The following is an 11,451-nucleotide window of genomic DNA, read 5'->3' as shown; positions in this document are numbered from 1 at the left end:
TTATCAAACAGTAGCCAGCACAGACAATAATGGATTAAGGGTGGGTGGACTACTTAATTATACATGTCTCTTGACCCCTATTGAAATCCAACACTCATGTATATCTCACCAGACTTGGGGACATTGGACCTATGTACAATTTCCTCTTTACAGTGTGCTACATTGAATTAGTCTCGCTCTGATCCTCACCATTTGGGACAGGTGGCCAAGCCCAGCTGGCTTCGGATGCTAAAGCTCAGACTTTCATTCTGTAGAATTCCCTATTTAGATAAACGATGTTGAGAGATTTAAGTATCCAGTTCATCCAAAAGTAAGAGGGTGTGTACCAGGCAGCAGCAGCATTAAGTGTTAGAGATAAGGATACAAAGAATAATGCAATATACATATTTTAAAGAGAACTTAGTTTTTCGTAAATATAATTTCACAGAACAGTGCCTTGAACTGGCCTTGTTACCCCACCACCATCACCACTACACTCTGAGGTGGGCCAAATCAGAGGAGCTAGGAGTGCTAAATCTTACCAAGTTCGGAGACACTTTGAAAAAAAGAAAGAAAGAAAGAAAGAAAGATCCAACTTATCCCATTCAAATAATTTCCTGAACCAACAAGATGACTTAGTAGACAAAAGCACTTTCTGTCAAGATTGAGTTCCTGATTTCCAGAATTCATGAAGTGGAAGGAGAGGACCAGCTTCAACTTCTGCCTGCTGTCTTACACACACACACACACACACACACACACACACACACACACACACACACACACACTGAATAAGTAAATGTAAAAATTAAAAATAAAAAGGGTTTCTTTAAAAATTCTGAGAAATGGGGGAACTGTGGGTTACCAAACAGACATGGCCAAGTCCAAGAACCACACTACACACAACCAGTCCCACAATTGGCATAGAAATGGCATCAAGAAACCCCTGTCACAAAGATACAAATCTCTTAAGGGGGTTGACTCCAAGTTCCTGAGTAACATGTGCTTTGCCAAGAAGCACAACAAGGCCTGAAGAAGATGCGGGCCAACAATGCAAAGGCAGTGAGTGCACGAGCAGAGGTCATCAAGGCCCTTGTGAAGTCTCAGGCCATCAAGCCCAAGATGCCAAAGGGCTCCAGCCACAAACTCGGCCATCTGGCTTTCATCGCTCACCCCAAGCTTGGGAAGAGGATTCGAAGCTACATGGCCAAGGGTTGTAGGCTCTGTCAACCAAAGCCCAAGGCTCAAACCAAGGCAGAGGCCAAAGCTCCAGCTAAGGCCCAGGCTTCAGCTCCAGCTCAGGTTCCCAAGGGTGCCCAGGCCCCTGTGAGGTTCCCATAGTAAAGGCTCCTTCCAGTGTGAAGACAGATGGACTGCTGTGACACACCTACCTACACACTATGTGTAGATGGCCAGTGTCCTGTGCTGTTTTTACAAATAAACTTGAGACAAGATCTGTTTTAAAAATACTGAGAAGGGGGCTGGTAAGATGGTTTAGTCATTAAAGGTAATATCTCACAAGTGAAATTGCTGAGAAAACGAGCAGCCATAGGTTGAGAAACAGTAAGAAGCAGCCTCCCTCTAGAATTTAAGACATTTTCTTGTCTGCCTTGTACTTGCTGAAGGCTCAGAAAGAATCGGGTAAACTGTCTGGCTCCTGGAAATATGGAAATTGTATAAGCTTAGGTTCAAGATGAACAGTTAGTACCAGAAGACAAGCTCCAAGTTGAACTTGAGTCTTGGGAATCAATGTTTAGTAATACAATCATACTTTTGTGTAATGGATACATTGTGAGGAAACAGTACACAATCTGAATTAGAGTATTCAAGAGTACCACACTACTGGGAAAGAAGAGCAAGTTGTTAGGGATGGAGTGTAAGTGCTCTGCTCTTTGATTGACCGTCATGGGTTATGTTAGTTCTCATTGTGTATGTCCTTTCCTACGATGCACCTGATTTTAATCATTTGCATAGCCAACTGTGCATGCATAGGCATAAGATTTATAGTAAGCAGGAAATTTTCCCTGAATGTTCAATGTGAGGTCAGGTATATTACTCACATGTCCCAACAACCAGTTTGGGCTAGATTGGTGCTTTTTACTGTGTTCAGGATGGGTTCTATCAAAAAGGGTGAGTTACTAAGGAGTTGCTAGAGAGGAGAATCCACTGCATTGTCTGGAGTGTGTTATACCTGCTACTTAATGTAGGTTGGGGCCCAAGGTTACTAAATGAATTTCTGGGAAAGGGGTGTGTGTGTGTTGCTCAAGTCAAGTGGAATCCTAAGTTGCTAAGCTTTCTCCACGATTCCTTGATTTAATAGTTGTCTTGTATTGATTTCTTACTATGGCACCATTTGGGACAAAGTTGCATTTTAATATTACTTGACCTTCAGAAATAACCTTAAAGGTATATTGTTCTTTTTCCTATATGTTGAAAATAAAGGCTTTGTGAAAAGTAATATGTCTAACCCATATGGCAAATGACAGTGCTATGACTGAATCTAGATCTGTCCTGATTCAAAAGTCCACATTTTTTTTCCACTATAGTATGGGGGACAGTTTATTTTTTTACTCAAAAAATCCAAGAAAAAGCCAAGGAGATGGCTGATTAGGGAAAAACATTTGCCACACAAACATGATGACTTGTGTTTGATCCTCAGAAGCTCTGTAAAATAGTGGGTGTGTTTGCAGGTGAGAAGCTTGTGAGCTAGATAGCCTGGAGTATGGTCCACACTGGTAGAATCAAGGCAGACAGTTCCTCAACAAGGTGGAAGGCAAGAACCTCCTACTCAAAGTTGTTCCTAGACCTCCACCTAGGCACAATGGCATGCATGCACACATAATTACATACTTAAACACACAATAAAGAAAAGTAATAAATTTAATATATTAATTCAAAGAATAAGTTCTCCACGATGCTTAATATGAAATTATGTCAGATGATAGTATTCTTTCCTCGTCCCTGTATGGTCTTGGAGTCTGATGGGAAGGTGTGATGTGGAACCAAAGCTAAATTCGATCTGTGAAGTCATAAAACTAAATAAGAAAACACCAACTACAGAAAGTAGAAACTCCAAAGTTTGCACAAGATATAGTCCAAAAGAAGTGTTGGCATGTGCCTGGGGCTCTAAAGTGTCTGAAAATTGCTACCACAAAAAAAGCAGTCTTGGTAGGGGATTAAGAAATGTACCTCAGTAGTGGAGAGCTTGCCTGGCATTCATGAAGCCACAGGTTGCATCTTTAGTACTGAGGAGGAGAAGAATCATGGTAGGGATGTGGGATGAATCATCTCAGGGACTTTATATGTGTTCTTTTATTTGTCCATTTGTTATTTCATTCACGTATCCACCTACATTTCAGAGAGATTTGAGTATCAGTTTATAGAACTTCTGTACACTGCGTGAACTAATGAATGAAATACCAGGAGACCAAATCCATCATCCTATAAACCTACAGCCATCCTGACCATCATCTTAAGCCTTCATTTTATACAAGTTCGTTTCAGTCAATTTAAGGATTTGGTTTTGCCTGTGGGAACTTCTATCCAATTAACACTGGTAACACAAGTTTTGACTGAAAGGGGCCTTACATGCTGGCTGCTGAAGAATCCACTAACTCCTTCTCTAGGAGATTGCAAGCTAAGCTTTACCTGGCAGATGAAAACAGGACGCACAGAGGCAGGAGTTGAGACATTAAAGCCACGCCTTGTGGGGAAAGCTGCCCATCAGAATGTGCCAAAATATTTGGGAGTACAGAGACTAGCCACCTGAGAGAGGAGCTGACAGCCCAGAGACCTTGCATTATCTGTCATGGCTATTCCTATTCGTCGGAAGTTGGACCATTAGATTTAAAACCTTAACCCTACCACAGCAGATAAGATGCCCCAAATGCATCAGAATCTTGCTTGCTTTAACTTCTTAAATGAAAACAAGCAAACACATAAAAGCAAAAACCCCGAACTTTTCAAACTCATTTTCTCTTCCTCTATTCAGAGGACAGACATCATGAAAGGCCCTGTGGAGACCAACTAATTCTGCCCAAGTATGTTTCAAAAAGAAACTAAAAGATTTTAAAAAGCCTGTAAGTTAACGAATGTGTTGGGCTGAAACCCGCCTGATTCTCTCTGTCTTCTATCCCTCAAGAAATTACTTTACATACCTACATCAGACAATCTTTAAGTCTTTTTTCAAAACACATGAATTACTCCTGTTTCTGTTTCATTTTGGCCTCCAGAAGCATGACTCGACTAGAGATTCCTAGCCTAGCTTCTGATTTCTAGCTCCATTTCCAACTACCTCTAACAGCTTACTCTGGTTGTACTTGTCATTGACCTTTTCCTGCCTCTCACTCCTGTGCTCCACCAGATGAGCATTAAGTTCTCCTTTACCCTCAGCCTTTTCCTATCCCGCTACCAAAAAGGATCTTTGCAGCTGACCATGATTCTTTAATTAGTAATGTTTCTTCTTCAACTTGGTCCCTAAATGTGATCCTAAAATTCTGAAATTTGAAGGAGAAATTAAAAGTTTCTTGTATAAATAGTTTCTAAGTAAAATCACAGTTTTGGTAAGGTCAAAGGTCACAGGTACACCACTACTTCACCAAACCACATGATGAGACCTACTCTAGACAAATCACATAACTTCTTTCTGCAGATACTGACAAACCCAAAAAATTCTGTTGAAGTAACTTGTTCCTTCCAAAAAATGCCTTTGGAGGAAGTTGAAGATCAGAAATCTCAGGTTAACTGGCTAGAGAGGATACTGGTTGGACTTTGCTGTTGCCATTGTCACTTTGAAACTCTTTTTTTTTTAAAAAATAGTTACATTGAAAGGATCATGATGAACTGAGCTGATCTGATCCTTCTTGTACAGACCAGAGGGCCAAAGGAGAGTCCCCACTTGGGCCTGTAATTCCTTGCAAAAAGATAATCTAGGGTTAAAGAGTAAGTGCTTAAAGGTTAAAATTCTGTCTCTGGTAAAAACAGAAAAGAAACACATGTAGACATTTTAACTCATAAGTCAGTGAAAGAAACCACAAGATGGAACCAGTTCAGAATAGAACTCAAAAATGAATGGATTTTCATATGATGAGAAAGTGCATTACGTCCATGGGAAAGAAATCCACTGCACTGTACCATTCTGAATTCCTTTGCATTTCTGTGGATAAGAGCATTTTACATTGTTCTCAGTTGTCTACAACTTATAAATTGTTAAATAGTTCAAGGCCAATGGGAGGTCCAGATAACCTTGAGGAATGCACCAGTCAGAACATCCAGTAATCGGGTTTTGCCCATTTAGTCTTTCACAATTTTCTCTGACACAGGAAAGAACTGTTGTAATCAGCCTGCTTTTAGGTCAGCAGGCCGTGTAACCCTTGGGGAACAGGTTAGGGATGGCAGCCTAGATGTTGGCCTAGGAAAACTGCTGGAAGGGTAATTTGACACTTAAAAGAGAGTTAACAATGCCCAAGATGGATTAAAGAAACCAAGGGTGGTTTGTCCAAAACCTCAGGAGCTAGGAAATCTGACAAGTGGAGAGATCCACCCATGAGACTGAAAGCAGCTGGTGATGGCCTGACAAGCTCTGCTTAAAGGAAAACACATGTCTCTCCCCTTGCCTACTCTCACAGAGCCCAGCAAAGACATCTGGTTGAAATACACCTTGATCCTTGCCTGGCAACAGAGTACAAATAAATACAATCTTCGTGAACAGGCTCACTGGGAACTTCAGGAACACACCAGGGAGGATTGTGAAGAATTCTGTTGTTTTTCTCTTGCACTTACACATTGTGTAACTGATTTTCTATTTACTGCCCATACACCTTTGAGTTTGATGTATGTCTGAAAACCAGTAGAGACACCCAAATCAAAAGCAAACCAGAGTTGTTCTGTTGATGGTTTTCTCTATTCTTCCACAGTATTCATCAGCTTCCCTTTTTGCTCAGCTTGAACATACCTGGCGTCCTGGCCCTTCTTGTGTAGTGTAGAAGAGTAAATGTGTGTGGGGAGGTAGACTGAACCCTTTTGACCCTTTTGGACTTGTCGCCTTTACCACTGTCTGTATTCCAGCCCACAATCTTTAACAGCTGGAAAAGATGTATATCAGACAGTTCACACACGGACACACACACACACACACACACACACACACACACACACACGAGACTTAAATACAAGCACCACAGTAGCTTGGGTGTGGTGGTATACACTTCATAATCAAAACAGTTGGAAGGTGGAGAGAGAAGGATTGGAAGGTTGAATCCAATCTGGGGTGCAGAGCAAAACCTTGTCTCGAAACTTTTTGTTTTAGATGGGTTGGTGGGATGAATGGTTCAGCAGGTTAAAGCATTCGCCAAGCACCTGAGTGTAATCCCCAACACTCACATTGCAGGATGCAAAACAACTCCCAATACCTATGTGCTTTGGCTTACACAAGAACTGTCTTCAAAATATCTATACTTATACCTACAGACATAAGCCTTAATCAGAAAAGTCTCTCATAATAAACAGTGAATGAAGAGATTCATGGTTGTCTAGGATACAGAAATATGTGACAAATGTGGGCCAAGCCTTAAGTCACTTGTACAACCCGCAGCTCAGCAAACACCACGAGTAAGGAGTATACAGGAACTGGAAGATAAGGCAAAGGGCTGAGAAGTGCCATTTCCTAGATTCCATACAACCATTTGCAATCATTAAACCACCTCAACTTTGGTTCCTATACTAGGCCTACAAAAGACAATTCCTATCAACCATCAGTCAAGGAAGGGGGAAGAGCTTCCAGAGCTCTACACTTTACCTCTTAACAATTGCTCACGGGTTTAGAGAGAGAGGCAAGACTCAATGTCGTCAACTGTGTACCCTCTGCTAAGCCTATCAGGCTCCAACAGGTAGCTCCAAAGCCAGGGCCCCACAGATAACCCTGACTAATCTTGGTTGGCCACAAAACAGAATGAATAGATATCAACATGAAAGAGAGAGAAAGAGAGATTTGTAGGGAGGTTAGATAGGGGTGGTAGGGAGGTAGAAACTAAGAGTGATCAGTAGTCAAGGTACATACGTGAGAAACTGTAAAAATAATAGTACACATAAAGAGGAAAGAAAATTGAAAAAATAAGTAACAACAATAATATGCTTCGTTTTATACTTGCTAAGTCAAAAATATCAAGCGTGTGTTGGTTTGGCTTTAAAGGAACAAAAATGAGGGAAAAAGCTTTCATGCCGTACTAATAGCAAGATAAAGTAAAAACAATTCTACAATTCTTTTAAAGGGTGATTTGGCACTATATAAATATGAGAAGTCATAAAAATATTCATGACCTTTCATGTAGCAATTTCACTTCTGGAAATTTGTCATTATACTTATCATTCAAAAGAATGAAAACCTATATACATAAATATATTTTACAATGCCATTAAGCATAATCTCAAAAAAACCCTACAGTGTCCAACAAGATTAAAGTGAATTAAAACACAGATTGAATGAAATATTACATAGAGCATAGCAATAATAGCTCTGTTGGCTATGGTGACACACACCTGTAATCCTAGCACTGCAGATCCTGAAGCAGGTAGATTGCACGTTGAAAGGCAGATTGAGACCTTGTCTCAAAGGATTCATAATTATGAAGATTGCAACAAACGTGGAAAATCCTAAATGCAATAAATGTTGAGACAAAAATAGAGCTCACAATTGCATAGGCAATTTCATTACACTGTAAGAACAGTGTTCCTGGGTAAAGATACATGGTGCTCTAGCCATGGAATCAGGTCATCAGAACTTCAGATCTTCACCTCTCCTACCAATCTGTAGCAGGCTATCTGCTGCAGCCTCTCCTTACTCTTTGCCCCCATTCTCAGAGGACTAAGGAGATCCTGGTGGAAAAATGTTTACTTCCCTCCTGTGGAAGACTTCAACACTATCCTCTTAGCCCAACCCCATTCCTAAGTATCAGTTCACAATGCCCAGAAACCTATTTTACCTAAACACCCCAGTGACTATATATATCAGAATACCAGAAGGACTTCCTACTAGGCAACACCCAGCCATCACACCCTCATAAGAACAAGAGAGAGGAACCAAAACCAAGTAGTAAAACACCCACCCAACAGAGATAGGACCAGATATCGGCACTTAGAAATACAATCTTCCCAAATCCAAATGCCTAGATGCCAGCATGAAAACACCATCATAACAGCCAGGACAATATGCCCCAACTAGAGCCCAACAACCTACAGAAGGCCCTGACCATTGCAACATGACTGAAGCATAAATAAAAGGCCTTAAAATTGCCTTTAAGAATATGATAGAAGCCCTTATAGCGGACATGAGAAAATCCCTTAAAGAAATCTATAAAACACAAAGAGTAAAAGGATATGAATTAAATAGTTATGGCCCAAAGCAGACACAGAACCAAAAAAGAAAACCCAAACTGAAGGAAAGATAGACATGAAAATTTAGGATCTGGAACAGAACCTCAGAGGCAATCCTCACCAACAGAATACAAGAGATGGGGGGGGCAGGAAAAAAAAGAATACAAGAGATAGAAGAGAGAATCTCTGTCATTGAAGACACCTTAGAAGAAATGGATGGCTCAGTCAAAGAAAATGTTAAATCTAAAAAAAAAAAACCCAAAACAATAACAACAACAAAACATCTTGTCACAAAACATCCAGGAAATCTGGGACACATGAAAAGACCAAATCTAAGAATAATAGGAATAGACGAAGAAGAAGAAACCCAAGTCGAAGGCTTAGAAAATATCTTCAACAAAATCATAGAAGAAAAATTCCTAACCTAAAAAAGGACATACCTATAATGGTACAAGAAGCCTACAGCATACCAGATATAAAAGGAAGTTCCCTTACCACATAATAATCAAAACACTAAGACGACCAAGTAACATAAAGGCAGAAGTATTAAAATTACACCTGATTTCTCAGTTGAACATTCTAAAAGGACCTGAACAGATATGCTGAAGACTCTGAAAGACCACAGATGCCAGCTGAAACTACTATACCCAGAGAATCTTTCAATCAGCATATATGAAGAAAATGAAATATTTCATGATAGGTAAAATCTACCTAAAAATTCCAGCATACATAAGACACTAGAAGGAAAACTCCAACCTACACATTAATCACATTCAAGAAAACACAAAGAATAAATATTCCCAGAGCATTTAATCAAAGAGGGAAAACACACACATACACACACACACACACACACACACACACACACACACACACACACACACCTGCCACCACCACCACCACTGCAACAACTACAACAACATCAGCAGCAAAATAACAGGATTCAACTAACAACACACATTGATATCTCTCAATAACAATGGTGTAAAAGTCCCCAATAAAATGACATAGATCAAAAGAACAGATGAGAAAACAAGATCCATCCTTGTGTTGCATTCAAGAAATACAGCTTAATATCAACAGCAAACATCACCTTTGGGGAAAAGGATGGAAAAAGATATTTCAAGCAAATGGACTTAAGAGACAAGATGGTATAGCCATTTTAGTATTTCACAAAATAGGCCTCAAACCAAAACAAATGAGAAGAGATAGAAAATGACGGTGCATACTCATCGAAGAAAAAAATCCTCCAAGACAACATTAAAATTCTTAACATCTATGCACCAAACACAAGGGCACCCAAGTTTGTAAAGAAACCCCACTACACCTTAAGTCACATATTGATCCTCACACAATGACGGTGAGAGACTCTTGCTAATAGACAGATCATCCAGACAAAACTAAACAGAAAAATGCTGGATTGATGTCATAAACCAAGTGGACATAAACAGATATTTACAGGACATTTCATCCAAACATAAAAGAATATACCTTCTCAGAACTTCATGGAACTTTCTCCAAAACTGACCACATACTTGGATGCAAAAGCAATTCTCAGCAAATATAAGAGAATTGAGACACCACCAGACATTCGATCTGACCATCATAGATGAAAGCTGGATATCATCAACAATGGAAACAACAGAAAGCTTTCAAACTCGTGGAAAGTGAACAACTGTCTACTGAATGACTGCTGGGTCAAGATAGAAATTAAGAAAGAAATAAAAGGCTTTGTACACGTGAATGAAAATGAATGTACAACATACCCAAATTTCTGGGACACAATGAAAATGGTTCTAAGAAGCAAGTTCATATAACACTAAGAGCAACAACAACAACAACAAACAAACAAACAAACAACAACAAGCACAAACCTGGAGAGATCTTATGCTAGAGACGTAACAGGACACCTGAAAGCTCTAGAACAAAAAGAAGAAATCATATTCAAAAGAAGTAGGCAGCAAGAAATAATCAAATTAGGGGCCAACATCAATAAAATGGGAGCAAAGAAAACAATGCAAAGATTCAAGGAACCAAAGACTTGATTCTTTGAGAAAATCAACAAGATCAACAAACTATTATTTATATTCGCTAAAAAGCAGAGAAGGACTGAAAGAGCTTGAAGGGGCTCGAGACCCCATATGTACAACAATGCCAAGCAACCAGAGCTTCCAGGGACTAAGCCACTACCTAAAGACTATACATGGACTGACCCTGGACTCTGACCTCATAGGTAGCAATGAATATCCTAGTAAGAGCACCAGTGGAAGGGGAAGCCCTGGGTCCTGCTAATACTGAACCCCCAGTGAACTAGACTGTTGGGGGGAGGGCAGCAATGGGGGGAGGGTGGGGAGGGGAACACCCATAAGGAAGGGGAAGGGGAGGGATTAGGGGGATGTTGGTATGGAAACCGGGAAAGGGAATAACAATTGAAATGTAAATAAGAAATACCCAATTTAATAAAGATGGAAAAAATGAAAAAAAAACAGAGAGACTATATTCAAATTAGCAAAATTAGAAACGAAAAGGGCAACATAGCAAGAGTATCATAAAGACATACCTTAAAGACCTGTACTCCACCAAAATTGGAAAATATTTTTAAAAGTGGATAATTTTATCAATACATATCACTGAAATTAAATAAAGATCAGATAAGCAATATAAATAGATCAAGTAGGCTTCATATCAGAGATGGAGGGATGGTCCAACATACAAAAATCTGTCAATGTAATCTACTATATAAGCATACTGGAAGACAAAAACCACACAATAATCATTAAATGCAGAAAAGACCTTTGACAAGTCTAATACTTCTTCATGATAAAAGTCCTGGAGATCTTAGGTATACAAGGGACATATTTAAACATATTTGAAGCAATATACAGCAAGCCAATAACTATCATCAAACTAAATGGAGAGAAACTTAATCCCATTGGGGAAAATTGGGGAAAGGACAAGGCTGCCCACTTTCTCCTGATCTATTCAATATAGTACTTGAAGTTCTAGCTAGAGCGATAAGACAGTTGCAGGAGATTAAGGGAATATAAATTGGAAAGAAGTTAAAGTATCTTTATTTGCAAAAGGTACATATGATACATACTA

General features: G+C 39.6%; 1 pseudogene; it reads left to right on the top strand.

The window, feature by feature from the left end:
- Positions 1-853: 853 nt before the first annotated feature.
- Positions 854-1,320, top strand: LOC108349230 (60S ribosomal protein L29 pseudogene; annotated as a pseudogene).
- Positions 1,321-11,451: the final 10,131 nt, after the last annotated feature.

This window comes from Rattus norvegicus, chromosome X (genome assembly GCF_036323735.1).
Source record: "Rattus norvegicus strain BN/NHsdMcwi chromosome X, GRCr8, whole genome shotgun sequence".
NCBI classification, from domain to species: Eukaryota; Metazoa; Chordata; class Mammalia; order Rodentia; family Muridae; genus Rattus; species Rattus norvegicus.
The sequence above is the reverse complement of the archived record's forward strand: the minus strand, read 5'-3'. Positions and strand labels throughout refer to the sequence as shown.